We start from the raw sequence: 22743 nt of genomic DNA, 5'->3' as shown, positions 1-22743 counted from the left end.
AATTAACTTATCAAATTGATTGCATAGCCAGTTCAGTAACTTGATGCAGCTGTTAGGAAGGAATTAACTACTATGAGACTAACTACGAAAAGAACTGGAATCAAAAAAATGCAAAGCAAGTCCAGTGACTCGACGCCTTTTTCTCTTATTAGTTTTTAAACAAAAACAATAATTTGTCAGAGGCGCGACATATGTTTTTGAAAATTCGGAAATGAACTCATTAAATTGATTGCATAGCAAGTTCAGTAACTTGATGCGGCTGTTAGGAAAGAATTAACTACTATGAAAGTAACTACGAAAAGAACTGGAATTAAAAAATGCAATGCAAGTCCAGTGACTCGATGCCTTTTTTCTTATTAGTTTTTAAACAAAAACAATAATTTGTCAGAGGCGCGACATATATTTTTGAAAATTCGGAAATGAACTCATTAAATATATTGCATAGCAAGTTCAGTAACTTGATGCGGCTGATAGGAAGGAATTAACTACTATGAAAGTAACAACGAAAAGAACTGGAATAAAAAATAATGCAAAGCAAGTCCAGTGACTTGATGCCTTTTATAATTAGTTTTCAAACGAAAACAATAATTTGTCAGAGGCGCGACATATATTTTTGAAAATTCGGAAATGAACTTATCAAATTGATTGCATAGCAAGTTCAGTAACTTGATGCAGCTGTTAGGAAGGAATTAACTACTATGGGACAAACTACGAAAAGAACTGGAATTAAAAAAAGCAAAGCAAGTCCAGTGACTCGATGGCTTTTGTTATTAGTTTTCCAACGAAAACAAAAATTAGTCAGGGGCGCGACATAAACTTTTGAAAATTCGGAATTGAACTCATTAAAATGATTGCATAGCAAGTTCAGTAACTTGATGCGGCTGTTAGGAAGGAATTAAATACTATGAGACTAACTACGAAAAGAACTGGAATTAAAAAAAGCAAAGCAAGTCCAGTGACTCGATGCCTTTTGTTATTAGTTTTCCAACGAAAACAAAAATTAGTCAGGGGCGCGACATAAACTTTTGAAAATTCGGAATTGAACTCATTAAATTGATTGCATAGCCAGTTCAGTAACTTGATGCGGCTGTTAGGAAGGAATTAAATACTATGAAAGTAATTACAAAAAGAACTGGAATTAAAAAAATGCATAGCAAGTTCAGTAACTTGATGCAGCTGTTAGGAAGGAATTAACTACTATGAGACTAACTACGAAAAGAACTGGAATTTAAAAAAAGCAAAGCAAGTCCAGTGACTCGATGCCTTTTGTTTTTAGTTTTCCAACGAAAACAAAAATTAGTCAGGGGCGCGACATAAACTTTTGAAAATTCGGAATTGAACTCATTAAAATGATTGCATAGCAAGTTCAGTAACTTGATGCGGCTGTTAGGAAGGAATTAACTACTATGAGACTAACTACGAAAAGAACTGGAATTAAAAAAAGCAAAGCAAGTCCAGTGACTCGATGGCTTTTGTTATTAGTTTTCCAACGAAAACAAAAATTAGTCAGGGGCGCGACATAAACTTTTGAAAATTCGGAATTGAACTCATTAAAATGATTGCATAGCAAGTTCAGTAACTTGATGCGGCTGTTAGGAAGGAATTAACTACTATGAGACTAACTACGAAAAGAACTGGAATTTAAAAAAAGCAAAGCAAGTCCAGTGACTCGATGCCTTTTGTTATTAGTTTTCCAACGAAAACAAAAATTAGTCAGGGGCGCGACATAAACTTTTGAAAATTCGGAATTGAACTCATTAAAATGATTGCATAGCAAGTTCAGTAACTTGATGCAGCTGTTAGGAAGGAATTAAATACTATGAAAGTAACTACGAAAAGAACTGGAATTAAAAAAAATGCAAAGCAAGCCCAGTGACTCGATGCCTTTTTTCTTAGTTTTTAAATGAAAACATTAATTTCTCATAGGCGCGACATAAAATTTTGAAAACTCAGAAATGAACTCATTAAATTGATTGCATAGCAAGTTCAGTAACTTGATGCGGCTGTTAGGAAGGAATTAAATACTATGAAAGTAATTGCGAAAAGAATTGGAATTTAAAAAATGCAAAGCAAGTCCAGTGACTTGATGCCTTTTTTTTATTAGTTTTCCAACGAAAACAAAAATTTCTCAGAGGCGCGACATACATTTTTGAAAACTCGGAAATGAACTCATTAAATTGATTGCATAGCAAGCTCAGTAACTTGATGCGGCTGTTAGGAAGGAATTAAATACTATGAAAGTAATTACGAAAAGAACTGGAATTAAAAAAATGCAAAGCAAGTCCATTGACTTGATGCCTTTTTTATTATTAGTTTTCCAACGAAAACAAAAATTTTGTCATAGGCGCGACATAAACTTTTGAAAATTCGGAAATGAACTCATTAAATTGATTGCATAGCAAGTTCAGTAACTTGATGCGGCTGTTAGGAAGGAATTAAATACTATGAAAGTAATTACAAAAAGAACTGGAATTAAAAAATGCAAAGCAAGTCCAGTGACTTGATGCCTTTTTTATTATTAGTTTTCCAACGAAAACAAAAATTTCTCAGAGGCGCGACATAAAATTTTGAAAACTCAGAAATGAACTCATTAAATTGATTGCATAGCAAGTTCAGTAACTTGATGCGGCTGTTAGGAAGGAATTAAATACTATGAAAGTAATTACGAAAAGAACTGGAATTTAAAAAATGCAAAGCAAGTTCAGTGACTTGATGCCTTTTTTTTTATTAGTTTTCCAACGAAAACAAAAATTTCTCAGAGGCGCGACATACATTTTTGAAAACTCAGAAATGAACTCATTAAATTGATTGCATAGCAAGTTCAGTAACTTGATGCGGCTGTTAGGAAGGAATTAAATACTATGAAAGTAATTACGAAAAGAACTGGAATTTAAAAAATGCAAAGCAAGTTCAGTGACTTGATGGCTTTTTTTTATTAGTTTTCCAACGAAAACAAAAATTTCTCAGAGGCGCGACATACATTTTTGAAAATTCGGAATTGAACTCATTAAAATGATTGCATAGCAAGTTCAGTAACTTGATGCAGCTGTTAGGAAGGAATTAAATACTATGAAAGTAACTACGAAAAGAACTGGAATTAAAAAAAATGCAAAGCAAGCCCAGTGACTCGATGCCTTTTTTCTTAGTTTTTAAATGAAAACATTAATTTCTCATAGGCGCGACATAAAATTTTGAAAACTCAGAAATGAACTCATTAAATTGATTGCATAGCAAGTTCAGTAACTTGATGCGGCTGTTAGGAAGGAATTAAATACTATGAAAGTAATTGCGAAAAGAACTGGAATTTAAAAAATGCAAAGCAAGTCCAGTGACTTGATGCCTTTTTTTTATTAGTTTTCCAACGAAAACAAAAATTTCTCAGAGGCGCGACATACATTTTTGAAAACTCGGAAATGAACTCATTAAATTGATTGCATAGCAAGCTCAGTAACTTGATGCGGCTGTTAGGAAGGAATTAAATACTATGAAAGTAATTACGAAAAGAACTGGAATTAAAAAAATGCAAAGCAAGTCCAGTGACTTGATGCCTTTTTTCTTAGTTTTTAAATGAAAACATTAATTTCTCATAGGCGCGACATAAAATTTTGAAAACTCAGAAATAAACTCATTAAATTGATTGCATAGCAAGTTCAGTAACTTGATGCGGCTGTTAGGAAGGAATTAAATACTATGAAAGTAATTACAAAAAGAACTGGAATTAAAAAATGCAAAGCAAGTCCAGTGACTTGATGCCTTTTTTATTATTAGTTTTCCAACGAAAACAAAAATTTCTCAGAGGCGCGACATAAAATTTTGAAAACTCAGAAATGAACTCATTAAATTGATTGCATAGCAAGTTCAGTAACTTGATGCGGCTGTTAGGAAGGAATTTAATACTATGAAAGTAATTACGAAAAGAACTGGAATTTAAAAAATGCAAAGCAAGTTCAGTGACTTGATGCCTTTTTTTTATTAGTTTTCCAACGAAAACAAAAATTTCTCAGAGGCGCGACATACATTTTTGAAAACTCGGAAATGAACTCAATAAATCGATTGCATAGCAAGTTCAGTAAGTTGATGCGGCTGTTAGGAAGGAATTAAATACTATGAAAGTAATTGCGAAAAGAACTGGAATTTAAAAATGCAAAGCAAGTCCAGTGACTTGATGCCTTTTTTTTATTAGTTTTCCAATGAAAACAAAAATTTCTCAGAGGCGCGACATACATTTTTGAAAACTCGGAAATGAACTCGTTAAATTGATTGCATAGCAAGTTCAGTAACTTGATGCAGCTGTTAGGAAGGAATTAAATACTATGAAAGTAACTACGAAAAGAACTGGAATTAAAAAAAATGCAAAGCAAGCCCAGTGACTCGATGCCTTTTTTCTTAGTTTTTAAATGAAAACATTAATTTCTCATAGGCGCGACATAAAATTTTGATAACTCAGAAATGAACTCATTAAATTGATTGCATAGCAAGTTCAGTAACTTGATGCGGCTGTTAGGAAGGAATTAAATACTATGAAAGTAATTGCGAAAAGAACTGGAATTTAAAAAATGCAAAGCAAGTCCAGTGACTTGATGCCTTTTTTTTATTAGTTTTCCAACGAAAACAAAAATTTCTCAGAGGCGCGACATACATTTTTGAAAACTCGGAAATGAACTCATTAAATTGATTGCATAGCAAGCTCAGTAACTTGATGCGGCTGTTAGGAAGGAATTAAATACTATGAAAGTAATTACGAAAAGAACTGGAATTAAAAAAATGCAAAGCAAGTCCATTGACTTGATGCCTTTTTTATTATTAGTTTTCCAACGAAAACAAAAATTTTGTCATAGGCGCGACATAAACTTTTGAAAATTCGGAAATGAACTCATTAAATTGATTGCATAGCAAGTTCAGTAACTTGATGCGGCTGTTAGGAAGGAATTAAATACTATGAAAGTAATTACAAAAAGAACTGGAATTAAAAAATGCAAAGCAAGTCCAGTGACTTGATGCCTTTTTTATTATTAGTTTTCCAACGAAAACAAAAATTTCTCAGAGGCGCGACATAAAATTTTGAAAACTCAGAAATGAACTCATTAAATTGATTGCATAGCAAGTTCAGTAACTTGATGCGGCTGTTAGGAAGGAATTAAATACTATGAAAGTAATTACGAAAAGAACTGGAATTTAAAAAATGCAAAGCAAGTCCAGTGACTTGATGCCTTTTTTTATTAGTTTTCCAACGAAAACAAAAATTTCTCAGAGGCGCGACATACATTTTTGAAAACTCGGAAATGAACTTATTAAATTGATTGCCTAGCAAGCTCAGTAACTTGATGCGGCTGTTAGGAAGGAATTAAATACTATGAAAGTAATTACGAAAAGAACTGGAACTAAAAAAATGCAAAGCAAGTCCATTGACTTGATGCCTTTTTTATTATTAGTTTTCCAACGAAAACAAAAATTTTGTCATAGGCGCGACATAAACTTTTGAAAATTCGGAAATAAACTCATTAAATTGATTGCATAGCAAGTTCAGTAACTTGATGCGGCTGTTAGGAAGGAATTAAATACTATGAAAGTAATTACAAAAAGAACTGGAATTAAAAAATGCAAAGCAAGTCCAGTGACTTGATGCCTTTTTTATTATTAGTTTTCCAACGAAAACAAAAATTTCTCAGAGGCGCGACATAAACTTTTGAAAACTCGGAAATGAACTCATTAAATTGATTGCATAGCAAGTTCAGTAACTTGATGCGGCTGTTAGGAAGGAATTAAATACTATGAAAGTAATTACAAAAAGAACTGGAACTAAAAAAATGCAAAGCAAGTCCAGTGACTTGATGCCTTTTTTATTATTAGTTTTCCAACGAAAACAAAAATTTTGTCATAGGCGCGACATAAACTTTTGAAAATTCGGAAATAAACTCATTAAATTGATTGCATAGCAAGTTCAGTAACTTGATGCGGCTGTTAGGAAGGAATTAAATACTATGAAAGTAATTACAAAAAGAACTGGAATTAAAAAATGCAAAGCAAGTCCAGTGACTTGATGCCTTTTTTATTATTAGTTTTCCAACGAAAACAAAAATTTCTCAGAGGCGCGACATAAACTTTTGAAAACTCGGAAATGAACTCATTAAATTGATTGCATAGCAAGTTCAGTAACTTGATGCGGCTGTTAGGAAGGAATTAAATACTATGAAAGTAATTACAAAAAGAACTGGAACTAAAAAAATGCAAAGCAAGTCCAGTGACTTGATGCCTTTTTTATTATTAGTTTTCCAACGAAAACAAAAATTTTGTCATAGGCGCGACATAAACTTTTGAAAATTCGGAAATAAACTCATTAAATTGATTGCATAGCAAGTTCAGTAACTTGATGCGGCTGTTAGGAAGGAATTAAATACTATGAAAGTAATTACAAAAAGAACTGGAATTAAAAAATGCAAAGCAAGTCCAGTGACTTGATGCCTTTTTTATTATTAGTTTTCCAACGAAAACAAAAATTTCTCAGAGGCGCGACATAAACTTTTGAAAACTCGGAAATGAACTCATTAAATTGATTGCATAGCAAGTTCAGTAACTTGATGCGGCTGTTAGGAAGGAATTAAATACTATGAAAGTAAATACAAAAAGAACTGGAACTAAAAAAATGCAAAGCAAGTCCAGTGACTTGATGCCTTTTTTATTATTAGTTTTCCAACGAAAACAAAAATTTTGTCATAGGCGCGACATAAACTTTTGAAAATTCGGAAATGAACTCATTAAATTGATTGCATAGCAAGTTCAGTAACTTGATGCGGCTGTTAGGAAGGAATTAAATACTATGAAAGTAATAACAAAAAGAACTGGAACTAAAAAAATGCAAAGCAAGTCCAGTGACTTGATGCCTTTTTTATTATTAGTTTTCCAACGAAAACAAAAATTTCTCAGAGGCGCGACATAAATTTTTGAAAACTCGGAAATGAACTCATTAAATTGATTGCATAGCAAGTTCAGTAACTTGATGCGGCTGTTAGGAAGGAATTAAATACTATGAAAGTAATTACAAAAAGAACTGGAATTAAAAAAATGCAAAGCGAGTCCAGTGACTTGATGCCTTTTTTATTATTAGTTTGCCAACGAAAACAAAAATTTCTCAGAGGCGCAACATGAATTTTTGAAAACTCGGAAATGAACTCATTAAATTGATTGCATAGCAAGCTCAGTAACTTGATGCGGCTGTTAGGAAGGAATTAAATACTATGAAAGTAATTACGATAAGAACTGGAACTAAAAAAATGCAAAGCAAGTCCATTGACTTGATGCCTTTTTTATTATTAGTTTTCCAACGAAAACAAAAATTTTGTCATAGGCGCGACATAAACTTTTGAAAATTCGGAAATAAACTCATTAAATTGATTGCATAGCAAGTTCAGTAACTTGATGCGGCTGTTAGGAAGGAATTAAATACTATGAAAGTAATTACAAAAAGAACTGGAATTAAAAAATGCAAAGCAAGTCCAGTGACTTGATGCCTTTTTTATTATTAGTTTTCCAACGAAAACAAAAATTTCTCAGAGGCGCGACATAAACTTTTGAAAACTCGGAAATGAACTCATTAAATTGATTGCATAGCAAGTTCAGTAACTTGATGCGGCTGTTAGGAAGGAATTAAATACTATGAAAGTAATTACAAAAAGAACTGGAACTAAAAAAATGCAAAGCAAGTCCAGTGACTTGATGCCTTTTTTATTATTAGTTTTCCAACGAAAACAAAAATTTTGTCATAGGCGCGACATAAACTTTTGAAAATTCGGAAATAAACTCATTAAATTGATTGCATAGCAAGTTCAGTAACTTGATGCGGCTGTTAGGAAGGAATTAAATACTATGAAAGTAATTACAAAAAGAACTGGAATTAAAAAATGCAAAGCAAGTCCAGTGACTTGATGCCTTTTTTATTATTAGTTTTCCAACGAAAACAAAAATTTCTCAGAGGCGCGACATAAACTTTTGAAAACTCGGAAATGAACTCATTAAATTGATTGCATAGCAAGTTCAGTAACTTGATGCGGCTGTTAGGAAGGAATTAAATACTATGAAAGTAAATACAAAAAGAACTGGAACTAAAAAAATGCAAAGCAAGTCCAGTGACTTGATGCCTTTTTTATTATTAGTTTTCCAACGAAAACAAAAATTTTGTCATAGGCGCGACATAAACTTTTGAAAATTCGGAAATGAACTCATTAAATTGATTGCATAGCAAGTTCAGTAACTTGATGCGGCTGTTAGGAAGGAATTAAATACTATGAAAGTAATAACAAAAAGAACTGGAACTAAAAAAATGCAAAGCAAGTCCAGTGACTTGATGCCTTTTTTATTATTAGTTTTCCAACGAAAACAAAAATTTCTCAGAGGCGCGACATAAATTTTTGAAAACTCGGAAATGAACTCATTAAATTGATTGCATAGCAAGTTCAGTAACTTGATGCGGCTGTTAGGAAGGAATTAAATACTATAAAAGTAATTACAAAAAGATCTGGAATTAAAAAAATGCAAAGCAAGTCCAGTGACTTGATGCCTTTTTTATTATTAGTTTTCCAACGAAAACAAAAATTTCTCAGAGGCGCGACATAAATTTTTGAAAACTCGGAAATGAACTCATTAAATTGATTGCATAGCAAGTTCAGTAACTTGATGCGGCTGTTAGGAAGGAATTAAATACTATGAAAGTAATTACGAAAAGAACTGGAATTAAAAAATGCAAAGCAAGTCCAGGGACTTGATGCCTTTTTTATTATTAGTTTTCCAACGAAAAAAAAAAATTTTGTCAGAGGCGCGACATAAACTTTTGAAAACTCGGAAATGAACTCATTAAATTGATTGCATAGCAAGTTCAGTAACTTGATGCGGCTGTTAGGAAGGAATTAAATACTATGAAAGTAATTACAAAAAGAACTGGAATTAAAAAAATGCAAAGCGAGTCCAGTGACTTGATGCCTTTTTTATTATTAGTTTTCCAACGAAAACAAAAATTTCTCAGAGGCGCAACATGAATTTTTGAAAACTCGGAAATGAACTCATTAAATTGATTGCATAGCAAGTTCAGTAACTTGATGCGGATGTTAGGAAGGGATTAAATACTATGAAAGTAATTACGAAAAGAACTGGAATTAAAAAAATGCAAAGCAAGTCCAGTGACTTGATGCCTTTTTTATTATTAGTTTTCCAACGAAAACAAAAATTTCTCAGAGGCGCGACATAAACTTTTGAAAACTCGGAAATGAATTCATTAAATTGATTGCATAGCAAGTTCAGTAACTTGATGCGGCTGTTAAGAAGGAATTAAATACTAAAAAATGCAAAGCAAGTCCAGTGACTTGATGAAAAATGGAGCAGCTAAGTATCTATCAAGAGAAAAATCCGAAAGCATAGCCCTTTATTAACTAGTCAAACGATTACAAAGAGAACATAAAAATTTTAAGTTTTTTACCAAATAAGTCCAGCATACAGATATTAGGAATGCTCAGAAATTGAACACAATTTCACCATAAAACTTCTGTTCAATTGATGTGGTTTTCGTATTGAAAAATCCTTAAAGTGAAATACTTTACGGAGCGAAGTTACTGGAACAAGTTTTTTATTTGTGCCTTTAGAAACTGAGTAGAAGACGCCTTTAAAGAGTCCAATTTTTCCAACAACATCAAAACTTCTAACGCTGGCCATTAGTTTGTCAGGGAAAGGACGATTGGGAAATTTTACAAAATACTCTATTTGGCCAAATTTTTCTTCATTTTCATCGAAGAAGTAAACATAGCAATTTCCCAGCCTGGATCTTCTGTAAGCTTCGCAATCAAAGTAAACATTTTTTATTGTCACCCGATTGAAAAATTTCCCATCAGGGTATTGTTTTCGTCCTTCTTTGACCGCTTCTGTCTCACGGAACTCATTGTCATAACATTCATCAGCGACGTTTGAGCATCCAACAAATTTGTCAAAAAGGGTTTTCAATTTCGGGTTAAAAACTTCTTTTTGAGCTAATTTTTGACGCTGTAAAAATCGTCTACATATGATTTCAGCTTCTGAATGCGATCCACTAAAATGCTGTGAAAGTAATCTGTTGGCGGCCTCAAAACTCATAGCAGAGTAGCAGCAGAGAGGCCCAAATCTCCTGACCTGGTCTGCAAAATGTCTCAGACAATGTACATTGATAGTTTCAATTTTCTCATTTCCCATATGAACTGACACAATTTCCTCGCAAAACTCATCGAGAAGCTTTTCTGGAATTCTAGTTGTAGCTTCGCAGCTGGATTCTAACAGCAGACGGATACCAAAAACCAATTTCGAAAGATGCGAGAACAAAAAAGAGGGAAGTCTGTTCATAAATACAATAGGACTTATATAAAAAAACCAATTGAAGTGTTCGTTCGCTTTGAACTGAGGCATATCGTCAAGAGACCTGATCTTTCTTGAAAACGCGACCATTTCTCTAGGGCAGCACATGTTAGAAACAACAATGTTAATTTTGATTTTTTCTTCAGTGTTCAGTTCTTTAAAGCAAAGCCGCATAAGGTCAGGGAAAACACCGAGTAACACACAGTGCATATAATCAATTGGCGCGGTAAGTGGAAGGCCATCAATTATTGAGGAAAAGGCACTTCTACCTTTAACACCAACAACATTATAGAGCGTATGAGCTTCAAAAACTTCGGTTAATTTTGTGAAGTTATTATTTACTTATTGTTCGCGTACATCACCACACTGGTCCGATGGATAATAGGAATGGGTTTTTCCTATCGTTTTTCCGGGCACAGTGCAATAATGGCATCCGTAATAGCGATTGAACTTGAACATATTGAGAATATGGCTTTTCGCGCCAAGATCAGATACTAACAGCCGAACTCTAAAGGATACACTGATAGTACAATTATCAACGCTGTCATAAACCTCTACAGAAGATAGCAGTTCTCCCTTCACAAACGGAACAATTTCAAACCAATCGGGTTGACCTCCACCAACGAATAGCGCTGCCAGAACAATATTTTTCTGGGACATCCTAAGACGAGGGGGCAAATCGGCAATTTTAACCCAAATGGGCCACAATTCTTTCCTCATGGTTGATTTTTTGATGCTGACTCCGTCAGAGAAAAAAAACTAAACTGATTTTGATTGCACCGTTGTTGTCTTTTTTCACAAAAGGAAAGACATTGGAGTTGAAATCTGAATTTGGCTCCCTTTGTCGATTTACTGAATGTTTGAAAATGGCTTGCAAATTTTTCTGAACCAAAAAGCGCAATTGAAATCTGAAGTTCAGTACACAAAAAGAATAGCGCTCTTTTTTGCGAAAGCAGCGTATCTGCTCTTGAAAATTCTGTTTGATTTTCTTAATATGAGAGTAACCAGAAGGAAAACAATTATCAGATGGAAGAAAAGCTTTTATCAAACTGTGAACAGAAGAAGCACACACATCCGAGAGATTAAACCGAGAACACAATAAATCAGTCAAGATAGCAGTTTCTTCAGCTGTTAGTTCGCTACCGCCAAAAAGTTTTTCTGTTGCCGAACTCGATGTTTCTTCAATACAATGGGAAAAAGAAATCTTGGAGTCTGATAGATCGGGCATATCCGGAGGCACTTCCAAATCCTCCCCGGCTCCACCAGATTTTTCTAAAGAGGGGTAAACAATGTTTGGTACGGGAAATATCCCCTTGATTGAAGGGGAAATCTTTTCGCTGCCTACATCACAGTCAGAATCTGTTAAAACATAACTACTTGTTGGAGACACATCTTCAGACTCTTGGACAGATTCGGTGTCAGCACATGACATAGATGACTCATCAGAAGCGATTCTGGGTGAATTTTCTGTACTTAGAGGACTACTTGTAACAGGGTTAAATATTTCGATCAATTCAAGTCCCCTGATCCTTCCTTTCTTAAGTACAGGCTCTTCAGTAATGTATACAGGACTTTCCACAGTTTCAGATCTTAAACTCAAGAGTTCTTCGTCAGCAAGATCAGTTATTAGGTCACCAAGCAGCAAATCAAAGGTAACTTCGAATAATAAGTTATCAGTTTTTGAGATTTCGCAAGTCCTGCAGAGACAACTGTTGACTTCGAAGAATTCGGGGCCGTATTTTACGAACAACTCGTCACCAGGGCTTATGCGTCGTTTCACTTTCAATTGAACTATGCCAGAATCACTTGTGAAATCGTACTCACAATTTGGAGTAAGTCAGAATTCACAAACCTTCCGTGTCCCAGCAAAAGCAGTTGCTCTCCGGTACGTTCGGAATACATTACGGATAGATCAGTAACGACTCCATCAGGCATCGCGGCAACAAAACCCACAGGATTTCTCCTCATAACAGCTGGGGGTCTTAAAATAGTTTTCCCTTTGTATATGAGCCGATAACCACCAAAACGATCATGCTGGATTTCAAAATTGGGAGAGAGTTCTTTGTAAGACCTAGTAATAGCATCATACGTGTTTTTCCACTTGGCTTCTTTCTTTAATTTCCGCTCAAAAATTGTTTCCAGCATAGGTTCAATGGTCTTCATCGCGGGCCGGTCTGGCGTTTCAACCAATCTTTGAACAGCAAACAAATCGCATTGCGCCAAAACCGACCATTCTACTTTTTTTGGCAGCATTACTTCTAAAAAAAACAGGTAATGTCGAGTTTCAAATTTTTTAAAACATAATTTCAAAAAAAAAAACGGAAACCATCAAAGAGTTTTTAGTTAAAAATGACGAAGATTGCCTTTGGGACTCAGTTGAATGAAAACAAAAACAAAACCAATTAAATTAAGAAAACTTTCCGAACAGACAAATAGTACACAACGTTTAAGTCGAACTTATAACCGCAACATAACTAACTCAAAATTTTTAACTTTACCGCCTTTAAATACAAGGCACCTGAAGCAACATTTTGAAATCTCAGAGAGAGGAAACACTGGAATGAACAAAGTAGGGGGTAGTAATTTGGTGACCACAAAAAATCCAACTAAACGACTGATACTTCATCATTATCTCTAGCGATTCAAATAATAAAAGCAAAATCAAAATCATGAGGAAGAGGGATTTTTCGTTTCGTATCAGTTTACTTTAAATTCTCTGATCCTTTTGGATTTCTAATTGATACGCTAATTGCTCATGCTCATTGCTACGGTCTCCATCGTAGTAGTTGCTTACAGTTGTCGCTGCACTGTTATCTAAATAATTTCCGCTATCACCGTCACAAGTGTCAGATGTTCCAATATTGCCACCCTGATCACCACTACGGCGTTCGATTGATTTGATTTCGTTTGCCTATTGTTTACGCTCAACTTGGCCAGCTCGTACATGTGGACCCACTTGTTATCAAACTTCAACCGGAACAGATCTAAATCCCAAAAAAGTCATCGAAAAAGTAATATAAAAGATAAAAAGTAAATAGTAAAAAGATAAAGTTCAAGACAAATGGAATGCAGATTAGTGTTCGGAACAATTATTCACCAACTTAGTCTACTGAATTACAGAAACTTTCTTGTGCTCACGGTACGCAAACCTTTGAAAAGCTCCTTCCTAACTGGGGAGAAGTCAGTTCGAGTGACTGCCCCCTGCCTCTGTTTTTCCTTAGGGGACAGCATGTGGAGTTTAATCTCTTCTGTTGTCCACAGAAGTTTGCAAGCATTTCTGCCAATGAGTTGTGGTGTTGAACCACCTACTAGTGCCAGGTCTTTCCCTGTTCCTGGTCCAGTTGTTATGGGAAGCAATGGACTATCACTCTCCGGAAAGCTTTTAGCTTTTGGAAGCAGGACACCCAGTTTTGAGACTTCCGCCGTCTAAAGAAATCAATACCAAACTCTCATGTCTAAGCTAATAGAAAAAGCAAAATAATCTCAACAGCACGCAAGTAAAATCATAAAACCAGCCAACATCAAAATGAGATAAATTTCGTACTAACCAATTGCTTAACAGCATTCGTTGAGATCTGAATTTCTCGGTAATTGCGATTGGAAATCGCCTTAAGTTCCGGTCGTAATTCACTCATGCAATTGATGATCAACTGCGCGGCATCCATGATTTTGTCCGCTGCCGCCTTTATTGAATCTGACGCCTCACGATCAATTTTTCGTTGCTTTAATTCCGTCGCCTCGCCAGGGTTTATTGTTTTGGCCCTTTTGACTTTTTTGCAGTTTCCGGGAGTCGACGAAACTATCTTCGGCGCAGCAGGATCGACTGACTCGGCTTCACAATTTTTCTTAAAACAAGAAACTTTCTATGCAAAAAAATTTTCAGCTTGAAATACAATCAAATTAAACCTGAGTTTTTGCTATCACGCTGCAATCCGGTTCTTCATTCTCTTGAATCTCACTTAGGGTTTTTGAAACGTCTTGAGGATCCAGCAACACAAAAGGTTGAGAATGAGGACTCTGCTCAGCATCATTGACCTCTTCTCCGTGGGGAGCGACGTTTTCGTTGCCAGTCTTTTGAGCTAATTCCAACTTCCGTCGGGAACCTTGTGGCCCAACGTTTTGACTGATCAAGATTTGGTCAATATCTTCGTAAACAGTTAAGTCTGGATCTACCGGCACGTTTATTAGAGGCTGAAAGCTCGTATTTCCTTCAGCGTCTTTTATTTGAACGCACGCGTCTCTCATGTGCTCATAACAAAATCTCTCATGTCCAACTGCAAGAACTAATGCCGTCCACACATACGACTTGGTTTTAGGATTCTTTTTGATCCATTTTATGTTCACATAATCATCCCGCTAGAAAAACGTTTCTTTAGAAAAATTCATTTAAGTAAATTTTGATTCAAAGAAACTCTCACTTTTATGTAGCGACGCTCTCGTATCTCCATGCAAATAGAATCACATCGTGACCAAACTACGCTGCATTTTTGATTTTCGAAGTACACCAACCAAAACTTGTTTTGGAGTTGCTGCTTGATGATCTCTAAAGCTTCTGCTGCTAGTTTTCCATCGTTCGCACTTAGTCCCCGATTACTTCTTTGTGGTCTACTTTCTTGCGACTAAAAAATCATTTAGAAAAATAGCAAAACTACAATAATAACGGTAGTGATAATAAAAAAATGTATAGTGATAATAGAAATTAGCCGCAATAAATTTGTAGATCTGTAGTCTCAAAAAAACAGACCAAAAAAATTGTCTTTTCATTGAAGGCTGATATGTTATATTTTGATAAAAACCTGTATAAGTTATTGCTGCCTATATTAGCTGCTCTCAAATAACCTTCATTTAGTGTGACACACACCCATTTGACCTTATCTCTAAATTAAAGTAAGTAACAGTCAATTTCAAAGTGAGGAAGTCATTTTTGCGAGTGAGGTAAATCAAGTGTGACCAAAAACTTAATCACGCGAATGAGCAAAAAACTAGCTCCACTAAGATCAAAAAATGACGTCACACACGCACTTCAGTTGAAATTGCATGAACTAATGAACAAAAAGCAAATTCGAAGTGGTTGTGACGTCATATGGTCGTAACAAAATCGCGACGACGAAATAAAAAAAAAGCCCAATAATAGCCCCAGCAATCGCTTTTCAGCTGTTAATAAGAAAATGAACGTTCGGTCTTCACTCAGCGGACAGTGGAGCAAGCGTCATCAGGAAATTAATGTTATTTGTAAAACCAAATTATTTAAAAAACTATAGCAGGTAATTTTTTTTCCGCCTGGTGAACGCACGAAAGTCTGGACATTTAATATTTCACAAAAAATGGACCATTTCAAGCCCGGTTGTTTTATAGCTTTATAACTACCCAACAAATGGCAACAAACCAGAACCGTATCTAAAAATAAAGACACACACACACATATAATATATATATATATATATATATATATATATATATATATATATATATATATATTAGTAAACACTAAAACGTAAAAAAAATAAATAAAAACTAACATTGGCTGCGTCTTCCCGAGCATTGCCTAAATTTTCTTCCCGAGCATTGCCATTTTCTTCGTATAAATGTACTGGCTGATATCTCGTAGAAGTTGCTCCACCATCAAAATGATAACTACTAGAAATTGCTCGTCCTTCGAACTGATAACTACCAGAATTTGTTTCGACTGCAGGCTGATAAGTACTATTTGCTGGACTTGAACTGACATACCCGTTTGGTGCCGCATTATTACTTTCTCGTGTAGCTGGAATTTGTTGAACGATTCGTACTCTTTTTGACTCTTGTGACATTTTTGAATAACTGCGTTGAGTATTTCTAGCGCACAAGCTGATTCAAGACAATATCTGAAATAAAATTAGCTTGAAGGTAATTAGTCTTTTTTTGACCGCTATGAACAACATTATTTTCATTTCGTAACTGACGATCACATCAGAGACATTAGGCAGCGTCTCAGGCAGTTTCTGAACACTGCACGTGGATCTGGAACAGAGGTGCCACGGTGGCTGGTGGTGAGACCTGATAGCCATTGCGTGTAGTGACTCAACAGGTTGTTAGCTAAGCTCGAAACGGTGCAGACAGAGATTCCATATTTAACAAACAGATAGTTTCCCCCAAAGAATTGTTGGGGGGGTTGGGAGAAGTAGAAGACTGAATGACTACCGGAAGATTAAATTCAATTCCGGAAGATTGAATTACAGATTGAGTTACAACAAATAACACCACTCATTAGCACCACTCATTAACACCACTCATGTACATAGTTATGGCTCAGTTAATTCTATTGATAATTGTGCTACGATGAGATCGCTCGCTCCGGCTAACGACTTTCAGCTCATTTTCTTCAGACTCATTGAATTGATCAAAACCAGCCAATACACCAGCTCCAGCCACTCCCCTCAAAATGATAGCTCCGGCTCCCTTCATCATGGACATGAATCCTTCATTCTTCATAATCTGCATCGCACAGCCAATTGATCGCTTATACTTGACAGCTTGTCCAGATGTCATCATCATCATTGTCCAGATGTCGTCTAATGGTATCTATGGGGTATCTATGGGTCCTGCAGTCACCGCCACACCGTATCCCAAGCAGAAGACAGCAATAAGTTGGCGTTCTCTCCCAAGAAGTTCTCCCAAGTTGGCGTTCTCTTCAATGTATCGTACAAGCCGAAGTCACCGCTAGCAATGTTCTTACTGAAGTTGACTACGTAAGGATCTTTTTTGTTGGGTTTAAAGGGAGCTTAAATCGCAAAATTAAGAGTTTGCGTTGGAAAGTATCTAATACAATCAATAACGGAATCAATAACTTCCAGACACAATCAATAACTTCAATAACTTCATAAGACAGAACAAATTTTTAGCGGGTCGATCAATTAATTAAACGGAAATTTCCGTTGAATTTTAGCGGCGGCCGTTCAAAATTTTCCGTTCAATTAATAAATGATTAGATATAAATTATAACTTTGCAGCTCAAACTTGCAAAATGCACACCTTTTGTAACTCTTGCGCTGGTGTAATAAAGTCTATTTAGTTAAGTCAAACTAGTTATAAATCAGACGCGGTTATAAAAACGCACGTCTGCAAGGCTCAATCGTGAAGTTGTTATAACCATGTAAGTTATTACCACTAACCAGCCGTCAGTACCACAATACGTGTGTGTATTCGATTCAGCTAATTGATTAAACACATACAAACTATCTCAACGCGAACGCAATCTTGAATCGGTAAAAGAAACGTAAGAATTGAAGATTATTGACACAATCTTCATAAGACACATAAGACACAATCAATAACTTGATAAGACACAATCAATAACTTCCAGCTTTGATCATCTCATCTTGGTTCTGTAAAAGCTATTTGACTCTTTCGATGGGAGCAGCAGCTGTCTTTGAGATTATTGCAGCAGCTCCGGCAAGGGCGAAATCTTCGAAAAAAGAAAGCTTGGGCTTTCCAGTTTGACTAGCAGCTGTGAGAAGCACATTGACTGACTAGGTTTGCTGTTTAAATCGTTATTTTCTTCTTTTGACGACAGTAATATTGCTTCTGAACCCTGTTGGAACTGTTTCATTTTTACTTAAACTTGAATATCCAATTCTATCATTCAAATTATATTAATCTTTGTTTTTGTTAGCTTAAGGTGTGTTTCCCGTTATACCCCCCCCCCACTACCTTCCCCCCCCCTTATGGTATAACTAACACGAGTGAGGGAGTACGTTATGAGCAGTAAATTTTGATCACGTGTATAACATCCCCCCCTTATGGTATAATTAACACGAGTGAGGGAGTACGTTATGAGCACTAAATTTTGATAACGTGTATAACATGATTAAATGGAACAGTTCCTCCCTGTTAAATATGGTCGATCCCGATCCAAATGCGATAAATGATAAGCAAATTAGAACAACATTAGAATAAGAGAATAAGTTAATAAGCGAACAATTGAACAAATTGCAGCAAAAAGCACAAGACATGGGCAATCTCTACCACCCTGGATAAGCTCAATTAAGTCAATTTTAATTGAATTCCTGAATACTGCAAAGCCTGAATACTGCAACATAAGAATACTGCAAAGCCGACAGAATAAGAATCTATGCTAAGCGATTTTTTCCATTTAGTTTTCGGTCCGAAAAAAGCCAGATTTCAGAGTCTCGAAGAACTTAGTACAAGAAATTTTTTCAAGATCCCGATCCAAATGCGATAAATGATAAGCAAATTAGAACAACATTAGAATAAGAGAATAAGAGAAGATCATTAAGAGCGCGATTTATGAGCATTTAGAATAAGCAACGGTTAATGGCGATTAAAACGAAAGTAACCACGTAATCCCGTAAACAAAATAAAGTAAAACAAAGAAGTAAAAAACAAGTACCGTCAACAACTAATTCAAGTGAACGACTGAAGATGATGATGATTTTGTAGATGACTTTACGCTTGTTGACCCTGACTTTGATCCCGAAGACTATGACCCCGACTTTGATCCCGCAGACTTTGATCCCGACTTTGATCCCGACGACTTTGACCCCGACTCACACCTCAATCTCAAATTAACAGAATTATGAACCCTTTGATGATGTCTCTTTAAATTAGCAGAATAGATAGTTTTGAATGGGCAAAGATCACATTTCGTAGGCCTGATGCTTTTTTGGTGAACGCGGGCAACGTGATATACTGCGCACGTGATTCATACTCACAAAATCCGCATTCAAATCGCCTCCCCTTGCGTTCATTCATCACCACTACACTACTCGCAGGTGCCTGTCTTTTCCGCAAATTGCGTACAAGATCCATCCGTTCGTTGTCGATATCGAACACCTTCCTTACTGTTAGAATTCCATGGCACGACTTCTCTTTCGGTTCCGCAACTACAAACATAAGTTCCTGCCTGCATTTCATAATCGACTCGTGTAACTCAACCGTAATAACAACCTGTTCCATCTTCTTGATACACAATTCAATCAAATCAAAGTCAGTTCAACAAACACAAGTATCAATTACAAGTCTCAATCAAATCTGAAATACACAACATATGAAGACCATTGAGTCTACTATTCAAACACAGGAAAAAGGTTAACATAAATACACTGGTGCATTCACATCAATCAGGTAGAAACGGCGGAGGTCGGTGGAGGTCGGCGGAGGTCGGAAGTCGGTGGAGGTCGGCGGAGGTCGGAAGTCGGCGGAGGTCGGTGGAAGTCGGCGGAGGTCGGAAGTCGGTGGAAGTCGGCGGAGGTCGGTGGAAGTCGGCGGAGGTCGGAAGTCGGTGGAAGTCGGCGGAGGTCGGTGGAAGTCGGCGGAGGTCGGAAGTCGGTGGAAGTTGGCGGAGGTCGGTGGAAGTCGGCGGATGTCGGAAGTCGGCGGAAGTCGGCGGAAGTCGGTGGAGGTCGATGTGTCAGTTAATTGTAGTGTAGTTCGTAGAAGTTCAGCTAGAAAGCAGCTCCGGGTATCGACACGTTGAAAATTTCATGCATGATATCAGTCATTCGAAATTTTCAAAATTTGCAATGTACAGTCTGTTAGTTCTTCGTATGTACAGTCTGATCTGAGACATTCTGTGCAGTGTTAACCAATAATGTAAATGATGCTGCGAAAAAAAACAGACTGGGATGTTTCTTAATCGACTCTGGGCAGACTGGCAAAAGTATTTATACTGCTATTTGTCTGGTACAGTAATGGTTACAATTGAAAATCAATTGTACAGCGCTGAAACCCACTGCGACCAAAGTCCGGGAATTTACATTAGATTGTTGTCTCTTATCCGTCTTACATAGTGTAATGAAAATAAGATCTGACAATGAACAGCATTGGGTGCTATTCACAGCTAAGAAATCTGGAATGAAGTTAATTGTTTCATTAATTAAGGGGAGAGGATGCAATAATTGATCTCCATTTTCATCAAACTGCAAAATTATGACTATCAGCAAAATTCCTATATCCAAGTCCCAAGACACATAGCCACTGCATTAATGTTTGAAGGTTTTTTGGAGAAGATTGAACGTTAAAGGTGGTGGAAGAAACAATTCAACGGAAACAAGACTGAAAGATTTAAGAACATGTTGAAAAAAAGTTGAAGTAAAAAAGTTGAAATTTATGTCTGGTTGTATAGTGTAGCATCTTGTGCATAGCATAGCATTGCCTTTTGTTCAAAACAAACGTTAGCAAAAAGTCAAAGCCGTCAGGAACAAAAAAAGAACAGGAGAAGAAGTCATAAGATAAGGAGGTTCGAGAGCACTTAAAAGTTGGTATAATGAAGTTATATTCTAAGCTGTTTTTCTATGCAAATTAGGGGTGAAATTGGCTTAAATTTGGTATAATCTCTTTCACAACAGTTCAATATTTTTAGAAATAAATATATTTCCACGCGTGCAAAATTTTATCTAAATTCCGACAAATTTTACTGTCTTTCACTAGGATTGTGCTAATAACAAATGCTTCAACCAAAAAAATAGCAGCGCTAAAAGAACATCAATTGCGCTGCTTTTCAGAAATTATTTTCAATTGTTTTTATACGACAGTCTTCATACAGTTGATCAGCAGCTAATTGAAAAAAAATTCAACAACAAGGTTTTGACCAAAAAATAAGGTCTAATTTTTGCACTCATACTTGGCAAAGTGCAAAACTTCACGAGGGTAGAATTCAAACGGAACTGGTCAGTTTACATTCTGAAATTAAATAAAGGAATGCATTCGAGAAAATCTAATAAAAAGTTTTTTTATCGTCTGCACATACTAGATTTCGAGAATTGTCTAGAATTCATGAACACAAAACTTTACCTTTTAAAAATTACTAGAGAACCCCAATACCTCTTGCAAAGCCGCCTTAGAGTACAATAGCAGAAGTCGCTGTAGCAGCGACTGTAGCTGTAGCTTTGTTGTTTTTAAAAATTAAATGCCAAGACAGCCGCTATCTTTTAGGCTTCCACTTTTGTAACGTAATATGACTCACACCATCCAAAAAATGTCAAAATATTCAATTCCCAATAACCTTTGCCTGAAAATGAGCAAAGTGACAATTAAATCCGCATCTGCTATGCAAGAGAAAAATTGTAATAAAGGGACCGTTAATTTTTTTTTTGCAAATTTTTCACAAATTATTGGACCATTAAAACTGGAAATTTTCAGTACAATCAATATTTTTCAATACTACTTTTATCGATTATAAAATATTTTAAATGTCAATTGTATGAGAAGGTCTAAACAGAAATTAAAATACGGATATGTTGATAAAACTACGTTGATAGTATTGTACGGAATACTATTGATTTTTGTCTGTGGATTTGCCTATAAAATCAATAATAAATTATTCAGTCTCTCAGAAATTAATTTCCCTCATTATAATCCACGATATGTACTGTACATCAATTTTTCATCGTCTCAGGATGAAATCCGCGACCCAAGACAGGTATGGGCCAGACGGACTTGGGTCGCGGACAGGGGGGTTCAGACAGAACAGACCCGATTTCGGGTATGGGCCAGACAAAACAGACCTTGGTCACTCTGGGTCAGACCGAAGAGACCCAAGTCCAACAATGGGCCAGACAAAACCGACCCAAGACCAACCATGGGCCAGACCGAAAAGACCCAAAACCAAAACTGGACCCGAAGAACAAGACCCAAGGCCAACCCTGGGCCAGACCAAAAAGACCCAAGGCCAACACTGGACAAGACGAAACCGACCAAAGACCAACCCTGGGCCAGACCGAACAGACACAAGTCCAACCCTGGGCCAGACCGAACAGACCCAAGGCCAACACTGGGCCAGAAGAAAAAGACCCAAGGCCAACCCTGGGCCAGAACGAAAGGAACCAAGGCCAACACTGGGCCAGACGAAACCGACCCAAGACCAACCCTGGGCCAGACCGAACAGACCGAAGTCCAACCCTGGGCCAGACCGAACAGACCCAAGGCCAACACTGGGCCAGAAGAAAAAGACCCAAGGCCAACCCTGGGCCAGAACGAAAGGACCCAAGGCCAACACTGGGCCAGACGAAACCGACCCAAGACCAACCATGGGCCAGACCGAAAAGAGCCAAAACCAAAACTGGACCCGAAGAACAAGACCCAAGGCCAACACTGGGCCAGACCAAAAAGACCCAAGGCCAACACTGGACAAGACGAAACCAAAAAAAGACCAAACCTGGGCCAGACCGAACAGACCCAAGTCCAACCCTGGGCCAGACCGAACAGATCCAAGGCCAACACTGGGCCAGAAGAAAAAGACCCAAGGCCAACCCTGGGCCAGAACGAAAGGACCCAAGGCCAACACTGGGCCAGACGAAATCGACCCAAGACCAACCCTGGGCCAGACCGAACAGACCCAAGTCCAACACTGGGCCAGACGAAGCCGACCCCAGACCA

The 22743-nt window shown here is 36.6% G+C and overlaps 1 protein-coding gene across 3 annotated transcripts in view; it reads left to right on the top strand.

Annotated features, from left to right (window-relative positions):
- Positions 1–5285: 5285 nt before the first annotated feature.
- The window catches only part of LOC142352794 (translocon-associated protein subunit delta-like), a 576117-nt gene continuing 558659 nt past the window's right edge, over positions 5286–22743 (top strand). For all 3 annotated transcript variants that reach the window (XM_075404906.1, XM_075404905.1, XM_075404904.1), the window contains exon 1: positions 5286–5297. The gene's annotated coding sequence lies outside the window, so the exon portion shown is untranslated. The remainder of the gene's footprint in view (positions 5298–22743) is intronic.

The sequence above is a fragment of the Convolutriloba macropyga genome, chromosome 14, assembly GCF_964194025.1.
Source record: "Convolutriloba macropyga chromosome 14, txConMacr16.3, whole genome shotgun sequence".
Lineage (NCBI taxonomy): Eukaryota > Metazoa > Xenacoelomorpha > Acoela > Convolutidae > Convolutriloba > Convolutriloba macropyga.
The sequence above is the reverse complement of the archived record's forward strand: the minus strand, read 5'-3'. Positions and strand labels throughout refer to the sequence as shown.